Below are 21,856 nucleotides of genomic sequence, written 5' to 3' on the forward strand. Positions count from 1 at the left end.
ATTCTTGGCAAGTCTCAGCTCGTAATCAGCCTTAGCCTTGCAAAGAATCCTTCTGCAATGGGCCTCCTCCTCCCGGTATACCCTTTTGTCTATTTGCCCCAGTACCCATTTCCTATGGAGGGTCCTCTTTCATCTAATCCCTCTAACCACCTCCTTTCGCATCCATGGCGGCACTCTCCTCCGCCTCCCCACCTTACTGACCAGAGGTATCGTCAAGGCTTGAGCCCCAAAACCTCCCTTTTGAGTGCTATCCACCCCTCCTCAACTCACTTACCTTCCAGTAACCTATCCCAGGAGACTTTCCCCAGTCTGGCCTTCAGTTGGCCAAAGTTGAAGTCCCAGCTTCTAGTGCTCGACCTGCTGCCTGTCTGCAGTCCCCTGATCTCAAACCAAAGGGTGGAGTGATCACTCGCATCCAGAGCTCCCCTAATCTGTACTTCATCTATCAGCTCCTCCCTATTAGTCAAGACCAAGTCAAGGATGTTTCCCCCCCTCATCGCCTCTCGGACCCTCTGTGTGAAAAACCCTCCCTCAATAGCTTCTAGGAAGCGACGTGACCTGGCTGTCACCGCCAAGTGAGTCTCCCAAGTAAAATCCAGGAGATTGAAATCTCCCATAATTACTGTGTCTCTCCCCTGAGATATCCTTAGAATCTGGCCTGTCAGGACATCATCCAGGGTCTCAAGTTGACTTGGAGGGCGATAACATACCCCCACTGTCAGGTCTCTTTCCCTGTCAAAACCCCTAAGTTTCACCCAGACTGCCTCTACCGAATCCCCATCTGTGCTGCATTCTATCTCACTGCATCCTATCCCTTCCCTGACGTATAAAGCCACGCCCCCACCTCTCTTTCCCTTCCTGTCCTTTCTAAAAAGGTGATACCCTTCTATGTTCACATTCCAGACTTGCCTTTCATCCCACCAACTTTCTGTGATTCCCACCAGATCATACCCTCTTATTCCCAGGAGTGCTTCAAGCTCTTCCTGCTTATTACCCATGCTCCTAGCATTGGTGTCCATGCACCTCAACTCCTTCCCACCACTTCCTTTCCTTGGAGTCCCCAGCCTCCTCCTTCCTCCCATCCTCCCTCATACCTGGCCCCTCTCTGTAGGAGTCTTGTCAGTCCCTGCAGTATCTCTAAAACCCTGCTCCCAGAGCCCTGATCCTCCCCCGACACTTGTCCAGTGCAGACATGTTACTGGGAGGCCTGAATCTACCCCCCCCCCCAGCTCAGTTTAAAGTCTTCCGGATGAAGCTTGCTACAGCATCTCCAAAGGACCTTTTCCCCATCCTCGTGAGGTGTAACCCGGCCCTTGCCAGAAGTCCATTGGCAAGAAAACGAGTGCTGTGGTCGAGGAACCCAAAGCGTTCCTTCTGGCACCACACCCTAAGCCAGTCGTTCACCTCAGAGGCCCTCCTGTCCCTTCCTGGCCCAAATCCCTGGACAGGTAAGATTGATGAGAAGGCCACTTGGGCCTTCAGCTCCCTGAGTTTCTTCCCCAAGGCCTCAAAGTCCCTGGTGGTCCCAACCACATCCTGCCTGGCCACATCGTTTGTGCCCACATGGATCACCAGGAGCAGCTGGTGACCCCCAGAGCGAACAAGACACTCCACTCTGTCCTTCACATGCCGGATGCATGCGCCCGGCAGGCAGCAAACCTCCCTTGTCTCCAGGTTGGGGCAGCACACCACTGCCTCAGTACCCCTCAGCAGGGAGTCCCCAACAACCATCACCCGCCGCCGTACCTCCCCAGTGCTGGTGGGCGGCCGTGCCCTGGCCCTCGCCTCTCCCACAGCGGCCCCCTTGCCGCCTGATGTCCCAGGCTGGGGGTCCTGCTGGTCCCCCGAGGCCTCATCAGCCCCAGCCTCCCCAAGTGGAGAGAACCTGTTTCCCAGCTCCACATTGGTGCCAGGAAAAGGAGGCGGCCGTGCTGGCCTCCTCCTCCTGTGGGTGACATACCTCCATGCTTCTGCAGCTGCTCCTCCCGTGGACTCTCCCTCAACCCTCTGTCCAGAGGGGGGCTGCTCCGGGGGGGCCTGGAGAGCTCTCTCGGCCCTCAGGCACCTCACCTCCTCTTCTAGCAGGGTCACCATCTTGCACCGAGGGCAAGTGTATCCCTGCCTCTCCTGGGGGAGAAGGGCGAACATGTCGCAGCTCTCGCAGCGGACAGCAACACCCGTGACTCCCGCCAAGGCCATCTCCTGGTCTGCCATCGGTATCCCTTCCGAGACCTTACCTTGGTCCCCTGCCTTGTTAGTCCTGCAGTTCCTCTCACTCGCCCAGTTCTCCCAGACAAAAACCCACTCGCACACACACACAAGGATAAAATAAACTTAAATTTAAATTGGAAGAAAACCAAAGCAAAGCACAAACAAAACAAACGAACAAACAATCAAACCTCTGTGTCTCAGGGAAGGGAGTCTCCGGGCAGCCCGGGCCGCAGCCAAGGGACGACGCCCCACCCCTCTGCTCCCTCCCGGCTGCTCTAGCCTCCCTGGCCCCGCCCCTTCCTCTGTGCTGCTCCTGGCCCTCTGCTCCGCCGCCCAGCTCCTACCTTGCCTTCGCCAGTCCCCTGGTCACTCTGCACTCTCTCCCAGCCTCTGCCTCTGCCAAGAAACACCTTCCACATGGGGTCTCTCTCAGTGGGCCCTGCTATGGCCAGCTTCTTTGCAAGGAACCACTTTGCAGGGAGTACAAGGGCAAGGACCACCTCCCTTACATGCCAGCTTATCTGTTTGTTTTTAGAGACCTGGAGGGGTTGCTGTCCCCCACTGGGCTTGAATATGTGCCTGAGAAAGCGGTTATGGAACCAAGTGGGGAAGTCTTGGTGGAGAAGCAATTGGTGTAGTTCTAGGTGGCACGAGAAAGGGCATTTAGAGAAGAGTTAGCCAGGTAATAAGAATATGGCCCAGGCAATTAACGACTGTTTCCTATTCCAGCCCTTACTACTGCAGATTTGGTGATTCCCCTATCAAACTGCCCTTGGGTTTCCAGATGCTGCTCCTAAATGTTACATTGGTGTAGAGTAAGACCTCCCTCATCCATGATTTAATAGCGAATGAAGCAGTTGATCTGGCATTCTCTCTAGCTTGTAAGGTCAGTGGGACAGAGTGGGGTTTCTGCTGGTGTACTGCCCATCCTGCAACCAAACAGTCTCTCTACCCAAAGTGACAGAGGCAGTTTTGGTTGCAACATCTTGGGGGATGTTAGCATCCTTGCCAAAGGAATCCTATCTGGGGCTGCTCAGGATTTCATGGACTTCATGCCAACTGTGAGACTGCCCTAACATGTCATCAGCCCAGCACATGCAAAAAGGCTCATCCTGGATTTGTTTTTTGTTTTGTTTTAATCCAGGCATAGATATAATGATCTGAAGGTGGAGGACTTTGAATCATTACTTTGTCATGATCAGATAACTTAACCTACTGCTGATTTTCCCCTCTGCAAGGGTAGGGGAACTATCAAAATGGTCCACCCCCAGAGATTAATCATTTGCCAAACACTTTGAGGAGAAAATTTACTGCAACCACTGGGACTTCAACTCCAACATTACAGCAGACAAAGCAGGCAAAGGACTGAGAGCACAGCCAGGTCATTTTTTCTGGATGCAGTTCAACTGTTACAGCATGTTAACAAGGTTAACATGGCAGGTTATACAATCATCCATCCTGGATCACTATCCCATCTGGCTTATAAAAACTACCAGGGAGGGGTAAGTTGGCTAGTTCTATGCCCCCTTGTAAGTAGAAGTGGTCTCATGTTACCTGAAATAGGCAGTGGTAAGGCCACCCCTGAAGAAACATTCTTTGGTCCCAGGAAGATCTCAACAATTTTAAGCGGGTGGTAAAACTTCCTTTCTTAAGCAGTTTTGAATAAATGCCCAGGTGCTCTTGAATGAGACTGATTAGCTGAATCCATTTGAGTTGGGATTCAGGCTGGGTTTTGGTATGGAAATAGTTTGATTACTCTGTATGATGACCTATATCGGGAGAGAAAGAGGGCAATGTGACCCTGCTTATACTTCTGGATCTCTCTATAGCTTCTTATACTACTGACAGTGGTATCCTTCAGGGGTGGCTGGCTAAGATATGGATAGGAGTGGATATGCATATGCAGTGGTTCCACTCTTACTTGGATGGTCAACTCCATAAGGTGGTACTTGGGAAATACAGCTCTGCCCATGGACTCTCCAGTATGGTGTTCCTCAGGAGTTGCTTTGTTCTCCATGCCATTCAACATCTGCATGAAACAGGGTCATCCTGAGCAGGGTCATCAGAAGTTTTGGTATAAGTTGCATTCAATACACTGATGACACACAGCTCCATTTCTCGTTTTAATATTCAACAGGCTAGGCTGTGGATGTGCTAATTGAGTGCCTTACTTTGACAACTGAATAACAAACTGAAGCTCAATCCAGACAGAACTGAGATGCTACTGGAGGAGGCTGGAGGATGGAGGCTGTTCAACCTGTTCTCTCCTCTTGAAAGATCTTGGGGATATTCCTGGAGCCATCTTTATCACTTGATGCTTAGGAGCCTCAGGGGGACAGAGGGTCTTCTAACAGGTCTGGCTAATGGTCCAGCTGTGCTCCTATCTGGACAGGGATGGCCTGGTCTCAGTAATCTATGCTCTGGTAATCCTGCAGAATAATTTAGTTTACTGCAATGCACTCTATATGGACTGCCCTGAAGAATATTTAGAAGTTGCAGTTTCTGCAAAATGAGATGGCTAGACTAATAAACAGGCCCAGAAGATCCAAACATGTAAGACCAATTTGGACCACTTGCATCGCCTGCCCATTTCAACATGCTGTTTTACTCTATAAAGCCCTACAAAATTGGGGCCACAATGCTTGGCAGAACGCTTCTTCCTACTGCAATTTATTTGTCACTTAAATCAACATCCAGAGCCTTCTTCCAATTGCCACCTCTAAAGGAAGAGTCTTTCCAATGGTGGCCCCCCCATATTATTTATTTCATTAAACTTTGGAACAAGCTCCCCACTAAGGCTCACCTATACAGAGTAACTCAAAAGTAAGTCCCATTATAAACTATGGGTTTTCCTCCCTAGTAAACAGATGGGGGGGGGGGCTAGACAGTAAAGTGGGGGACCATGCTGGAAGGCAACAACTTCATTTTCGGCCTATGCCCACTGCCCACAGGCTATGCTGCGAGACAGGCTTTTGACACACACAGAATGCGTCTTCTCTGAGGGTCGCTCTAAACTCGCCAGACCCTCCGTCACGCCCTTTCCGTCTCCACTGCCCATCCTTTGCCCTAGAAACGGCTTAATGGGGAAGCGAAGACGCAAGTCATTACACCCCGCACGCTCTCACCTGCCCCAAACGAGGATGCACGCGGGTGGGCGGAAGGCGCGGCGGCAGGGCCCCTCCGCCTGCTCCTCCTCTCGCGCACTGGAGCAACGAGCTACCCAGCCGCTTGGGGCTGCCCCATTGCTGTCTGTTCACAACCCAAAGCTCCAAAAGAAGCACCGCCCACGCCGAGAAGAAAGCGGGTCGGCTCTACGACAGGCTCCGCAGCAACGCCCAGCCAATCGGCCGCCGCTCTCCGCTTGGTAACCGGGGGATGCGGCGCGAGACTCCGCCCAGTGCTCGCGGAAAGCAGGCCCGAGCGAGACGGGAGGGCAGGGTGCGAGGGGTGGGCCTGATCAGCTCCCCGCCCCTCCCCCCGACCCAAAGCTGGGACATGCTATTAACCCATTGCGGACCATGGATGTGCTCCGGTTTACATAGCTAGAAAGTGAACTCATGATCTCTGAAGAGGCTTACGGGAAAATGTTGCGATTTGTTGTAATTGTTTTTGCGGACGTTTTGTGTGCATTTTGTTTTACTTTATTTTATGCTCGTCTTATACTTTATTGTATTTTTCATTTATTGTCGTTTTATTGCTGTTAGCTGCCTTATGCATCTTGATTGGTTGACAAATAACGACTGCACGGAGTGTTTCTGAATGTGCTGCCTTGCGTAAGGATACAAAGTGCTTTCTTGGATCAGGCCAATCAATGTCCTCTGTGTCCAAGAGACTTTTCCCGAAACCCAGCAACTACCGTATTTCCCCGAAAATAAGACTGCGTCTTTTATTATTTTTTGCTCCAAAAGACGCATTAGGACTTATTTCAGGTGATGTCTTATTTTTTATGTACAAAAATCTACATTTATTCAAATACAGCCATGTCATCTTCTGGAACTTCGTAACTCTCCAAACCCTGAATTGTGTTGCAACGGGCCTACTAAATGCGTCCGTCTGGCTGACTATCTTAACTGGGGCTTATTTTAGGGGTAGGGCTTATATCACGAGCAGCCTGAAAAATCATGCTAGGGCTTATTTTCTGGTTAGGGCTTATTTTCGGGGAAACAGGGTAGCAGGCGCTAAGCAGCCTGCCAGAAATTGACTCCTGAGCCACATCTCCCTTACAGTCTGATGCTATAGGTATTTACTCAGGAGTAATTCTTGCTTTACCATGTAGAGTATTCTTGTCTTGCTGCTCATTTCTTCTGAACCTCTTGAATTTATATTGTAAACTTGTGAGAAGTTGGGCCTTTGGCTTATTCTACATTGTGAAGTGCAATACACACTAATATGTATTAGCAACTAGTAAAGGATATCATTCAGGAGGCTTTGTTTTAGATTTTCTCCTGTTGAAAATGCTAAGGAGTCCTGAATATGCACGCCAACAAATTGCATTCTAGTATATCAATCTTAACAGCATTTATGTTTTCTTTTAATATTATTCTGGACACCTTAAATTGGTTTCTAGCACAAATTCTTTCATACTGTGCTTCACTCTTCAAAGGAAATAATACACTCTGTTGTCTTTCCCATATTCCTTGGTTCCCCTGGAATGTGGAATTGAAGAATTCATTTTTAAGTGTGAGTTGGTTACTGCCCAAAATTTCTAAAGAAAGTGAAGTGGAGGCTCAAAAACCAACTAAGTTACACTATCAGCTAGAAGTCCCTTTTTCCACACTCCAGATGTATAAAAACTTAATGTGCGTAGATGTAAGGATATGGCTCTTATACTCTTATACTTAGAGTTATGTCATAATATTAAGAGTTACCTCTTTTTGATTGGCAGTAATAATACACACTCTTGTAGTACTGCTACTGTTCTCCAACAGAGGATTGTACTATTAACAGCTCTGGTATGCATAAATTCAATAGATACATCTTTTCATTTGCATGCCAGCTGATGTGACAACTTTCTGGATTTCACAGTGCCTTTACAGATTTGGTTCTCTATTGGGAAACAAAGTGGTCAAACTTGGCTGGCCTTGGAGATACACAGCAGTTAAGACTTGTATTGTCACTTCCTCAAAACCAAGCTGCACTATCACTCACAGATTTTCTTTCCCAAGATCCTCCAGCAGACCTAAGTTGCTTCTTCCCTTACTTGGTTTTAATACCTGCATGCTATTAACATGGTTCTCATGATAAGGAACAGCAAAACAAAAATCAACAAAATCTCATTAAAATTGGCCACAGAAGATGCACAAGAGCAATAAAAGATATTTTAGCCAAATAATCTGATATTCTGTTTTGAGGAACATTTTTAATGATTTGTGTTTTAAATCATGTGTTGTAATATCTTTATATAGTAATTATATTAAGTTTGTCAACTAGCAAAACATACACATTACATTAAAAACCCATTAACAGTTAATAGAAATTTCACTATATTAATAAACTTATATTTATTCACAGTAGTTCACTGGGGTACCCTGGGCCCAAGCTGTTTAAGGTTTTACATGTTAAAAGAAGCACTTTATTCAAATGCATCTTTCCATATCTGTCTATGATGTCCTGGTATTTTTCTCTGGAAAACTTATTAATAAAGTCAATACTTTTCTACCAAGCAGTCTTTGTTGCCTTTGTGACTTTATTTTTTCAGTGAAAATGTTCCAAAGATTGTACCACACAACCATTGACAGATAGATTCTGCCCACTACTTTGCTATTACTTATTGGCAGGTCTTTTGTAAGAATGGTGCCACCACAGACAAAATCTTGTCCTTGTTCCCACCTGCTTCATCTCAGATGGTGGCAGGATCCTGAAGCAATTTTTTTCTGCAGATCTCAGTACTGGAGCATGAAGGACCAATAACTATTAGGTATTCTTGCTTAATTTAGGAACTGGAACTTTCAATTACATTCTCTCACTGAGGATTTTTTCCCACCATTTATGCAGAAACCAGGATACACCAAGCAGTCTCTGAATAAAATGTGAAGGAAAGACAACAATCCCTCAACATGCTTTGGATACATGCCACAAGCCAGAGTCAATAGGTTTCTCATCAAGTCTAGTGCATGCTTCTGCTTGACTGGAAATAAGTGTTCTTCCTTGACACTTTTTGAGCTTAGATACAGCAAACATCAACAGTGGTGTCAGTTGATTAAAGGACCTGATCCACTGAATTATTAAACTTTTTCCTCTGTGTAATGGTGTCAACAACAAGAAAAATACAGTGGTACAATTTCATGACCAAATCGAGTCACAAACAGAAATTTCAGAAAAATTTTGCCTCAGGTCATGAACTCTGGACCAGGTGACAATTGCGATTGCACCATCTTCCCTGCCTGAGCGCAACCGCGATGTTGCACTCATGCAGGGAACATGGGTGCAATTGCGGTTCTGTGGGGGTGGGGGGAGATGGGTGCAATCATGCTGGGGGTGTTGTGCTGTGATCTTTGTTTTTCTTTGTCACTTTGCTTCAAAATTTTGTGATTAATAAAATAGTTACAGAACGGATTAACCTTATCTAAGTTAAGAAAATTATGGGGAAATTTGACTTGGCTCACAACCAATTTGGGTCACGACCAGAGTTGTGGAATGGATTAAGTTCATGAGCCAAGGTACCACTGTATGTGCTCCAGTTTATTGCAGAACAAAGGAAAGAATACTTTTTACCAAAATGAAGATTGATCTTGGTATTGAAAAGGTGTGATATTACTTGAATTTAAGACATTAAAAGTTGTTAATACTGTACTTTTATCCAGTTACAGGATATGTGTTGGGAAAGGCATACATTACATTATGGGTTGCTGGCTACTATGTTTTATTTATTAAATGCATATACTGTATCCAATAGTCCCACACAGGACCCCTGGGTGATGTACAACAGCAACAAAAACAACTTATAAATATTATACAAATAATATTTAAAATTTTAAAACCTGTTAAAACAACACAACTATTACTGCTACACAGTGCCTTTAAAATTACTCTAAACCAATATAGTGAAATAGAACTCACTAAAATTTTTCATACAATCAATCAACTCAAAATTAAAAGTAATTTAATATTTACTAAAATATTTAGTAATTTAATGTTAAATTTAATAGTAATGTAAATTATTAAAAGTATTTTAATATTGTCAATTAATGAAACGTTTAAATGCCTGGAAGATAAAACTGCTTTTGCCCTCATTATAAAAGATTGTAATGAGGGCATTAAGCAAATCACTTTGGCAAACCACGTTGGGGAGCTGTTTCCAAAGATAGGGCACAACCACTGAGAAGGCCCTTCTTCTATTTGCCATCCCCTGCACGTCCCTCAGAGATGACTCTTTGAGAAGGGCCTCTGAATCAGATCTTAACACATCTTTAAGAGGATCGTATCAGTCCTCCCCTTCTAGTAGTATATTGTAAATTTTACTTGTCATTCCTTTCATCCATGTATTATTTTACTTTCTGTAAAATTATATCTTCAAATTTAGTATATTTGCTGCATTTCCCATTTTTCTTCAACCAGTCTTTAGTCCAATGATATAATTGAAGTATATCATACCAAGTCACCTTACCTTCTCCCAGTATTGCCTGTAACACTCCTTTTTACTCTTCATTTTCTCTAACCAATCTTTCAACCTAATAACATATTTACTCTTCAATACTTCTCTCAGACTACTTCCCAAATTATGTGGGAATCTTTCTAATTCTGTAACTGCATGTAACGGCAAAATCGATGGGATAAATATGTCCCTATGTTTATTCCAAATTCGAAAAACATTCTTAAAAAGGGGGTTTACTATCTTTTTAATAATATTTTTATTATCTTGTTGAAGAAAAATATTTAATAAGGATCCCTCTACATCTTGATATTTTAACTTACTTCATATTATCTTATCTGACTATTATATAATATCTGGTATATGCCTCATTTGATTTGCTATATAACAACACTTCTCATCTGGAATAAAATGGTCTGTCCTAAGGTTTCCACCCTTCAGTATTGCTTCTCATTATGCGTGAATGCAGTTACAATGTTTTTCCATAGTTTCTCCATTCCTGCCATTGAGTTTGGCGGCAAGAAATGTGGTGGCAAACACTCCACTCTTCATTTTCTGCTGTCCATTTCTGCCTGAGGCAGGTGCAACCATGCTCTGATTAAATGCATTGCTCCACCTGTTCCTTGTCTGCCCACAGCCTTCCTGATGCCCATCTACAGCTCTGGTACAACAGAGCATCATGCAGCACCATCTCCAGCAGCAGTGACTTTGGAGACAGACATGTCTGACACTCCTGCCTGGTCGCTGGATCAGCACTCTGAAAAGGCTGTGTGTCTACCCAGGAAGTCAACACGCTCTTCTCATGGAGGCAGCTTTGCACAAGAGGAGCACACTGGGTATGCATTTGCCCTGAGAAGCCAGTCTTCTGCTCTCTGGCCTGCTTTCCTTGCTGCTCCCATCTCATCCCTAGCATTCCTGAGGACCCTCAAGGAGCCCTGAGGACTCTCAACAAGCCAGAAAATTTTTCCAGGCAGAAGCCCACACCAAATGATGATGTGTCACCAAACGTGTCACATAGTTCCCTTGAGATAGTCATGGCTTTTCATTAGAGATATTCATATGGGGTTTATGGCAGTCTGTGTGTGCAGCTTGTTCGTAACCTGGATCTTCATAAACCAGGGACTACCTGGTGTTCAGCCATAGCACTGTATTTCATACGAGAGCGCTATGCTTCGCCATACCTCAATGCAATCACAGACAAGACAAAGCTGCTATGCTATCAGGCAAATTGTGGTTGGTGGGTAGGAGGGGGTGCCAGGAAGTGCCAATTTCCAAAAGGTCCTATTTATGGAAAACAGCCCTCTTTCTTTGGCTCTCGATCCCACTGACCATCCCCATTCTCTCCCCATTTTCAATGCTACCTTTCTAACCAGCTCCACAATTATCACTGAAAAGTAGCATTGTTGTTGTTCTTGTTAGTTGTAAATTCATGCCTGACCCATCACGACCCCAAGGACAACATTCCTCCAGGCTCTCTTGTCCTCCACTATCCTTCAAAGTGCACCCAAGCTCACATCCACAGTCCCAGTGATTCCATCTAGCTACCTCATCCTCTGCTGTCCCTTTCTCCTGCTGTCAATCATTCCCAGCATCAGGGACTTCTCCAATGAGTCATTCCTTCTCGTTAAGCGACCAAAGTATTTGAATTTCATCTTCAGTATCTGGCCTTCTAAAGAGTAGTCAGGGTTGATCTCCTCTAGGACTGACCAGTTTGATCTCCTTGCAGTCTAAGGGACTCGCAGGAGTCTTCTCTAGCACCACAATTCAAAGGCCTCGATTCTTCAGCCTTTCTTATGGTCCAACTTTCGCAGCCATACATTGCAACTGGAAAAAGCATAGCTTTGACTATATGAAATTTGTTGGCAGGGTGATGTCTCCGCTTTTTAGTATGCTGTCTAGATTTGCCATAGCTTTCCACCCAAGGAGCAAGCGTCATTTAATTTCTTGGCTGCAGTCCCCAGCCACGGTATCTTGAAGCCCAGGAAAATAAAATCTGTCACTACCTCCATTTCTTCCCCATCTATTTTCCAGGATGTGATAGGGCCGGATGCCATGATCTTAGTTTTCTCAATGTTGAGTTTCAAGCCAACTTTTGTGCTCTCCTCTTTCACCCACATCAAGAGGCTCTTTAGTTCCTCTTCACTTTCTGCCATTAGAGTGGTATCATCTGCATATCTGAGGTTGTTGATATTTCTCTCTGTAATCTTAATTCCAACTGGTGATTCATCTAGTCCTGCCTTTCCCATGATGTGCTCTGCATATAAGTTAAATAAGCAGTGCAACAATATACAGCCTTGCCATATTCTTTCCCAATTTTGAACCAATCAGTGGTTCCATGTCCAGTTCTCACTGTTGCTTCTTGACCCGCATATAGGTTTCTTGAGAGACAAATAAGATGGTCTGGAACTCCCATCTCTTGAAGAACTTGCCACAATTTGTTGTGATCCACACAAAGGCTTTAGCATAGGCAGTGAAGCAGAAGTAGATGCTTTTCTGGAATTCCCTAGCTTTCTCCAGGATCCAGCATATGTTGGCAATTTAATCTCTAGTTCCTATGCCTCTTCAAAACCCTGCCTTTGAACAGTAGTATTGGAAACAGCCAAAAAGACCAAGTCCAACCTGTCTCCCCTTCCTTCCAATGCCGCGAGGGTTCGGCAAATGGGGTGGCATAGAAGCTTTCTAAATAGATAAATAAATGCCTTTCTGGACAGGAAATGCTGCCCAATGGACAGGTATTTCATAACATAACCAGTTTCACTGAAATTCCAGGCACGTGCACATGATACTTTTACCACCGGCTTGTTAACAAAGCATGCAGCCACGAATAGACCTCAGTCCAGTATAAACCTGTGTGAAGTGGCGCTGGGTGGGAGGGGGCTGCGCCCCTATTTTTATCTGCCAACTGTCAGAAACTCGCTATCCCTGCTCACCGGTAAACCCTTGAGACAATAGCGAGGCACGGACGAGCGCGGCAGGTGTATTCCTTTCGAGTGTGCGTGACACAAGACCGCCAACTCTTGACCAGCTGAGCAGCCTTCCGGACTGGCCGTCCCACGCGCGTCCCGCCGCACTACCGCACGCGCTCGCCTGCTGGGAGCGGCCGCATGTGAGCGCCGCGGAGGCCCCGGGAGCGCCCGGGGAGCGCCCGGCAACGCCGCGAGGGGCAAGGCAGGGCAGGCAGGTTCTCCGGTTACAGGAGGCAGGGCGGGGCCGCGGCGCAGACCAAGCGGGGCGTCTGCAGCTTCGGAGGGTGCAGTCGCCCTGCGGTCAACAGTAGGTGCAGCTTGCAAGTGACGCTGCGGTAAGTGAGCTCGTGTTGATATGATATTGATTACTAGGAAGCATAATTATGATGATTAATTAGCTGCTCTCGCTTAAATGCTTCCGCATCTCTCTTGTCCGTCTGCAGGGCAGCAGTCGCTTCTTCGCAAGAGCGTAAAGGAAAAGCCAAGGTAAGGGGTGGGGGGCAAACTCCGTTTGTGACTAAAAGACCGAAAAGTTCCGGTCTTTGGAGGGGATTCCTGCCGGTCCCCCCAAAGAAGTTAGGTTCTATGGACAGGACTGGGTGTGTGTATTAAATGTGAACTCTAAGATTATTGGAAGATTTTCTGCGCGTGATCTTTTGGATGGATTAATAAGGGACCCTAAGAACCTGCTGAGTTTGGGCTCCGTTCAAAGCAATTAACGTGATGTAATAATTGTATAGGATACTACAGGAATTTTTAATTAGCCCTCCAGACTTGAGGGTTCTTGCTGCTTATGGCCATTATTTTTAAACTTGGTAATTACAAAAAGGAGGTGGGGAAAGAAAAGGAAGGGGAGGAAGCAAAACAAACTATCACACTGGGGCAAATTATCACAAAAGGGAATGCCTTTTGCAAGATTGTGCCTGCCATGGCAGCCCTTTGTATCGTAGAAAAACATAAGAATGCTTTTCCCTTCATTAATATGCCAGCCCACATATACGTAAATGGATCGAATAATATATTTAAACTCACACAGGAGAACCATGGAGATGTCTTGTTGGCAATAGCCTTGTTTATGTTATGCTTTTCAGAGGCAAACAGTATCATTTCCTGGGTGTAGTGGAACCTCCCTCAACTCTATTCTGAGATCATTCAACCCGAGGGTACCAAAATCTGGCAATGTGCCATGGAGGTAAATTGTAGAGGGTTGGCCCATTTCCTGGATTACACTTTCATTACACCTGCATTTGCTAGACCAAAGGAAAAAAGAAAAAGGAAGAAAAACACTTGCTACCATGTATATTTACTGTAGCCCTGAAAACTCCTACTATTTCACTTTCCTGCAGTATGTACTTTCAACTCTGCTTTGATTGCACCATCTTTTCTATTATTGTTGTGTGGCAGGGTTGGCTGGGGGGGTCTTACAACATCCACTTTTCAATATTTCAGCTAGAATGAAAAATGTTTTGCATTTGTGAAAAGAAAGGAAAGGCAGAGGGCAGAAGGTTTTCCAGAAGCAGGACGTTTGCTTTTATTCTAAAGAGGATTTGGAACTCACATATCAGCACACCCACATGGATATTTGTTGTGAAGCCTCTACATTTAGGAAGAGGGAAACATTTCAAAAGAAAGGGATCTTAAAATCCAGCCAAACTATTTCATGGACCCAGAAGTCATATCATTAACGCAGCCAGGCTCACACAACATATTGTGAAAGTACAATGAAAAGACAGTAAACTGATGATTATTTTCACTTCATATAATTTTTGCCATCACTGTGGCTCCGTTTTCTTTGTCAGGTACCAAAACATTTTGGGTCATTTTGTTCACATTGGTCTCTGAAATTCAGTTCACTTCATCCAGCCCAAAAGTATTGCATTTTATTATTTTATCTTCAGGGAACTTAGAAATTGTGGATACAGAATTTCCAGACCATTCAGACCACCCGTGATCTATCTGTGTTCTAAAGCAAATTCTCTCAAGCACTTTTCTTCAGAATTCTCTCCCCAAAGGAGGTATTTCAGTTCTTAGGACCGAAAGCTGATCTCAAGCTAAAGCATCCCTTGCCCAGTCTTCCTCTAGTAGTGCACACCCAGCAAAGGAACACCTTCTTAGAAGAGGCAATCTCCAGTGTGAGAGGGAAAGAGTACCCCACCTCTTATGATTTCCTTTACTTATGTAACGATGGTCACTTACTAAATGGCTTTTTAGAAGAACCAGATAAGTTAATAAAGGATAGATTTGTATTATCAACTAGGAGCCATGATAGAAAAATGAAACCACCATGGTCAAAGATAATCTTCCTTGGCTTCCAGACAAATAGACAGCTATGTCTGTTGCTTTCAGGCCCTGCTTGGGCTATCTCAGAGGCACCCTTCTAGTCACCTGTGGAAAACAGTGCTGGATTGGATGGGCCTGGATTTAGTGAGGAAGTTTTCAGTGGGGAGAGGAGGAGTGCACAAACAAACTCAAGACTATCATGATCTCGCTGCATGTACATCTGCCCATCCAAACAGGACTTACGTTGCTGCTGACATGTGTGAATCTACTTCAGGAGTGCCTCTGTATCAGGACACTCCATAAGAAGCAACTGAACACCAAAGAACCTGCATTGCACCAAAAACAAAACAAAACAACAACACCAACCCCCCATGGTTTCTATAGTTAAACATTATAAATAAATGAAAGCTATATATTCAGATGCAGCATAGCTATGAATACCAGATACTAGTCTAAGGACAAAGAGTCAGCACTGTTTTCCTTATCGATTGCATGTGAGCTTCCCAGAAACATCTGACTGGCCAATGTTAGAAATACTAGTCTTCCTTTGCTTTAATTATGGTTCAGGTTGTCATAGACAACAACCTGCTTCATCTGCTTATAAATTTGAATAACATATGTAAAACTGGGTTGACATTTAGTAGAAGACAAACCACTTGTAACAAACACAAAGAATACAAAGAAGACATCCTGTTCACCAAGGTATGCAACATGATTATAATGTATAATCAGTATTTACCCAAAGTATGAGGATTAAACAACTGCAAAAACAACAGATAGAAGTTAACTTCTATGTGCAGTATACACTTGGCTGAAAGCAACCTAACAGGTTAATTACAAAGCAATTATTTGATTTAAAGAACACCTCATGCTGTCATAGTAAGCTTCAGTCTATGCAAGTGTGCTGTATGCTGAGTCTGGGATAGGCACAAACTTTGGCTATTGGAAAATCCTTCTGATTCCAGTTTTTAAAAGCCAGTTATTGCCTGTTGTGTGTGTGCATGGGAGTAGGGTTGCTCTTGAGCTGAATTGGTTGGTGGAGGTTCTGCATTTGTATAGCACCCACTTTATCCATGTGGGTCACAGTTTTTGTTCCTACAACCGTCTGAGCTATAAGATACTTGGATCATATATCTTTGAACTCTTGACAACATAGGTTATTGCAAAACTGAATGCCTTAAGACCAAGCAAATTAAACAACATTTTTATAAAGTTTCTATAGTTCAGAGAGAAACAGAGTTCTTTGGCAGAAAATCTGGATTTGCTGCAACGCAATCTTAATTATGTTACTGAAAAATAAATTCCATTAATTTTGCTGGATTTTATTTTTTGTTTATTTATTGGCTTATTGTCCACTACTGGCCCTCTGAGTGGGTTTAGTGTACAATAGTTCTTCAAAAAACATAGAAACATAGAAACAGAGCAAGTCAGAAGGGGTCTCCCAGGACATCTAGTCTGACCTCCAGCACCAGCCGGCTCCGCTCACAACATGCCCACCATGTGCATGTCCAGCCTATCTTTGGACACCCTCACCGATGAGGCCTTAACGACCACTCGTGGAAGCCCATTCCACACCATTGGGGTCCTGACTGTCAGGAAGTGCTTCCTGGCATCCAAACGGAACCTTGGCTCCCTGAGCTTTGCTCCGTTGGAGTGTGTCCTGCCTTCCTCTGCAGGGGAGAACAGGTTTCTACGCATCTCCAGGTGACATCCCCTCACATACCTGTATGTCACCAACAGATCCCCTCTGAGTCTCCTCTACTCCAGGCTGAAGAGACCCAGTTCCCTCAGTCTCTCCTCATCCCCCATCCCCTGCAAACCGGCCACCAACCTTGTGGCCCTACACTGCACTGACTCCAACCTGGCTATATCCTTTCTGTAATGAGGTGCCCAAAACTGAGCACAGTACTCCAGTTGCGAGCGCACCAGAGTCATATAGAGTGGTAGTAATACCTCTCTTGATCTAGAAGCCACACTTCTGGCTATGCAACCAAGGGTGGCGTTCACCCTCTTGACCACCGCATCACACTGCTGACTCATGTTTAGCCTGCAGTCAACCAGCACCCCGAGGTCCCTTTCACAAGTGCTGCTCTCCAGCCACTTGTCACCTAACCTGTACTTATGACACCTATTCCTGTGCCCCAAGTGCAAGACCTTGCACTTATCCACATTGAACACCATCCTGTTGTCTCCTGCCCACTTCCATAGTCTGTCCAGATCCTTTCAGATCTGGAGTACCTGCTCCTCAGTTGTGGCCACTGCTCCAGTTTTAGTGTCATCTGCGAATTTGATCAGCAGACTGTTCACCCCTTCTTCAATGTCCTTAATGAAAAGATTAAACAGGATCGGCCCCAGGACAGAGCCCTGGGGGACCCCGCTTGTCACTGGCCACCATCCTGATGATTCCCCATTAATGGTTACCTTCTGCTTTCGGTCAGTCAGCCATGCCCTAATCCACCGGACAGTGCTCTGGTGTATCCCAAAACTCCTCAGTTTCTCCACCAGGATATCATGGGGCACTTTGTCAAAGGCCTTGCTGAAATCCAGGTAAACCACATCCACTGCATCCCCTCCATCTAGCCATCACAAAGCCTTGTCATAGAATTCCACAAGGTTTGTCAGGCAGGACCTGTTTTTGCAGAAGCCGTGTTGTGTGGCTGTCAGCCTCCCTTCCCTATCTAGCATCACTAGATCTCTCTCTATTATGAGCCTTTCCATTGTTTTCCTACAATGGACGTAAGACTAACAGGTCTGTAATTCCCCATGTCCCCTCTATACTCTTTTTGAAAATTGGGACCACTGATGCCACCCTCCAGTCCTCTGGAACTTCACCCGTTCTCCATGAGGCCTCAAAAATGGAGGCCAGCGGGCGTGAGAGAACCACTCTTTTTAAAACTCTATTTATTAAGAATTTCAAAAACAAATTGCATCACTTTTCTACACAATCACCTTCCTTTGCGATGCATTTTTCCCAGCGTTGTACCACCTTTTTAATGCCATCAGCAAAAAATATATAAAATACATTTATATAATATAAACGTGTGGAAACTTTTTAAAGACCCCTGGTATTATGCTTAAGTTTGTAGGACTAAGAATACTGTAACCATCATCCCTAGAGAAAAAATGTTGTCAGATCACTCTGTGATATTCCTCAATAAATATGGTAATACCCATAGCTCTGAACTACAATGAAGCTTTATCTGTATACCACTGGGATGAGAAATTGTGTGCAGTCTCATCTTATCCAGGGAACAGAACATTGATATGGTGGCAGGACTGTGTGTGACTCCTCCCGCTGTTGCTCTCCTAGGGGCTGTCTGCAGGACCATGTTATTAGCTAATAATTTTATCCGCTCTCTCAGTGGATGTATCCATTATTAATCAGTCATAAAAATTCAGTGCACAGTTCCATCAATAGGGGGAAAATGTTTGTTTTCAGTGGTTTTGTGTGGGAGAAAGAGAGCTTGCGCATAGTCATATTAGTTCTCTTGAATGTCCTAGCATGTGTGTTCAGCACTGAACACTGTGAAATTCTTACTGCTTGGTAGTACTGAAATTATCAGAATGACTGAGCAACTGAACAGTGAAATTGTACAACAAGATACACTTAGAAAAAGTGTAAAGAGCTGCCTTTTTCTGAGCCAGGCAGTTGGCCTGCTAGCCTACTGCTGTCTACCAACTGGTAACGATGGTCCAAGGCCTCAGGTGGAACACTTCTTCTGCCAGCCATCATGTTATCTAATTAGTGACTGGAGGCTGTATCTGGGATCTTCCCCAAATAAAGCATGCGCTTTACCTCTGAGCTGGCTGTGGCCCCTCCCTGGAGAACAAAATGGCTCTAGGGAATGCAAAAGTTGGCCATTCCAGATCTAGCATGTTTTAAACAGGTTTTCTGCTGGGGGAAAGTGTTTGCTTGCTTCCACTGTTAGTCAACCAGGAAATAAAAAAGAGTACTTACATGCCTGACAATAGCACTTCCCCATACTTAGAGGGAAGGCACGCTTGCTTAGGAGTAAATAGATTAGACTAGCCTTCCAAATAATAATTTAGAACAAGGTTCCATATTCTCTTGTCTGAGTCGTTCTTCTCTTCCAGTAAGTCATGACTTCTACCCTCCCATTACTACTTGTAATTATTGCATGAAAATACCTATTTCTCTGGTGATTATGAAGTAGAGAAAACAGCCATGATAAATATTCTTAAAATGCCCTTCTTAAAAAAAAATACAGTAAAGTTACCAAAACTGGCTAATCTCATGGAGAATAAGGCTACCTTATATTATTATTATTAATTATTACAATAATTATTATCATATATTAATGGCTACCAGTCATGAGAGCTATATCTTACCTTTAGTATCATAGGCAGTATGTTTCTGTATGCCAGTTGCTGGTAACACAAGTAGTTCCACCCATGTCCCACTTGTGGGCCTCTGGCTGACCACTGTGTGATCAGTATGCTTTACTAGGTAAGCCTCTGGATGATCCAGTACAGTTCTTCTTATATTCATAATCAATCTTGTTCTTTCCTTTTCAAGCAAAAGGAACTGTGCATTTCAGTGTGCTTACCTGTTACATAGGTCACTCAAACAGCTTACAGGAATGTGTATAAAGTGCGGAAAATTAATGAGTTATTCAGAAATATAGAAAATCTTGAGAAGGAGTCCCAAATGCAGGAGGGCAAGATTCCCCCTTGCCTTCTCTAAATGGCGCCAGGGAGATTATTTCTGATGTCAGGCTTTCCTGGATGTTGGGGATTACTATAGTGCATTGCTGGGGCAGCCCTCTTCTGTAGCAATCAGCCTCTCGTGTTGGTGGCTCCTAAGGGTGCAGTCCCATAGATGCTTACTTGGGAGTAAGCCTCACTGAGCAACAGGATGAGCTGAATGCAGAGGAATGCATGGCTGTTAACTACAGAAAAATGGTACCTTTTAATATAGTTCAAGCTGCACTAGGATTTGTTTTAAATATAAACAGGGTTTCAAGGTCATTGAAATTAAGCTGTCATAGGAAATGGCACAAGGAAAGGAAGAAAAGATTACTATTTTTGACCCTTTCAGGGCACTGCAAGTTAGTTATTCTGGGAAGCTGACTGAAAAAAAAAAGTAGATCATGTAGACTCAGAAATTTTAAGATTAAGACTAGTGTTCATAAAATACCTGAACATCAATATTTCTTATGAATCATATTTAGTATATAAATATTATATATTTTTCTGCAATGACAGAATACTAGAGTGACATTGTTCAGTGACAGACTGCTAAGGAGATAGTATGAAATATTTCTGAAGTATTTGTGTATCTCTTCCTTTCCAAAGTCATAGCAATTGCTGGGCCAGCCTGCCTGTCTGCCATCTTTCTTTCTTTCTTTCTTTCTTTCTTTCGTTCTTTCGTTCTTTCTTTCTTTCTTTCTTTCTTTCTTTCTTTCTAAATCATATTAGTGTAATTCTTTTCTTAGGTCAACCAAAATAGCACAAAAATAGAAAAGGCTTTGAGATCTTCAGATCTCTTTATTGGCTATCTTGCTTGGTGAGAAGTTTATAAAAGAAAAGACACTGTTGCACCATGAAATGGGATTTGAATTTGCAAAATTTATTATGATGCCATATTAGAGGCACATATGCAAACAGACAAACTGATTTGTTATCTCACATCATTTCTGTATTGTGAAACATATGATAACCCCTTGATGAAATAAAGGATAAAACAGAGCTGCCTTTCTCTACTTATATCTTGCAAAAATCTTAATTATTATCTCATTAATGTATATATGTAGGAAATATCCATAAATTGCAAAGACTCAATGTTAGTACACAGGTATGCACACATGAATATGTATATTCAGTATACTAACTGCTACATTTTGATTTTTATTTCCTTTCGGAAACTGATTGAAACTTTAATACAGACTTTAGTTTTAAATTCATTTTGGAAGATTTTAATTTTAATTTTATTTTTTCTCTTTGTATGCTTTTATATGTATGAAAGTAACTTAGGATGAGTATACTATATATTATTTTTATGGAACTGTTGCAAAATTTAGGCTTAAATTGAAGAAAGTAGGGAAAAGCACTAGGCCACTTGGTATGACCTAAATCATATCCCTGATGAATATACAGTAAAGGTGACAAATAGATTTAAGGAATTAGATCTGATAGACAGAGTGCCTGAAGAACTATGGACGGAGGTTTGCAACATTGTACAAGAGGTAGCAACTAAATCCATCCCAAAGAAAAAGAAATACAAGAAAGCAAAATGGCTGACTGAAGAAGCTTTACAAATAGCTGAGGAAAGAAGGGAAGCAAAAGGCAAGGGAGAAGGAGAAAGATACACCCAATTGAATGCAGAATTCCAGAGAATAGCTAGAAGAGATAAGAATGCCTCCTTAAATGAACAGTGCAAAGAAATAGAAGAAAACAATAGAATAGGGAGGACCAGAGATCTCTTCAAGAAAATTGGAGATATGAAGAGAACATTTCATGCAAAGATGGACATGATAAAGGACCAAAATGGCAGGGACCTAACAGAGGCAGAAGAGATTAAGAAGAGGTGGCAAGATTACACAGAGGAACTATACAAGAAAGAGCTTAACGGCCCTGATAACCACGATGGGGTGGTCACTGACCTTGAGCCAGACATCCTGGAATGTGAAGTCAAATGGGCCCTAGGAAGTCTGAGCAACAACAAAGCTAGTGGAGGTGACAATATTCCAGCTGAGGTATTCAAAATCTTAAAAGACGATGCACTAAAAGTGCTACACTCAATATGCCAGCAAATTTGGAAAACTCAGCAGTGGCCACAGGATTGGCA

At 43.8% G+C, this 21,856-nt stretch overlaps 1 protein-coding gene across 3 annotated transcripts in view; it reads right to left on the reverse strand.

The window, feature by feature from the left end:
* The window catches only part of TTLL1 (tubulin tyrosine ligase like 1), a 33,046-nt gene extending 27,610 nt beyond the window's left edge, over nt 1-5,436 (reverse strand). The window contains exons 1-2 of one of the 3 annotated variants that reach the window (XM_044450891.1): nt 5,337-5,413; nt 3,766-3,980 (exon numbers count right to left, since the gene is read on the reverse strand). The gene's annotated coding sequence lies outside the window, so the exon portion shown is untranslated. Of the gene's footprint in view, nt 1-3,765; nt 4,820-5,336 lie in introns of those variants that run through there. The other 2 variants (XM_044450892.1, XM_044450893.1) reach the window with 2 other exon arrangements.
* Nucleotides 5,437-21,856: the final 16,420 nt, after the last annotated feature.

The sequence above is a fragment of the Varanus komodoensis genome, unplaced genomic scaffold (assembly GCF_004798865.1).
Source record: "Varanus komodoensis strain SLA01 unplaced genomic scaffold, ASM479886v1 scaffold69, whole genome shotgun sequence".
Classification (NCBI taxonomy): Eukaryota; Metazoa; Chordata; class Lepidosauria; order Squamata; family Varanidae; genus Varanus; species Varanus komodoensis.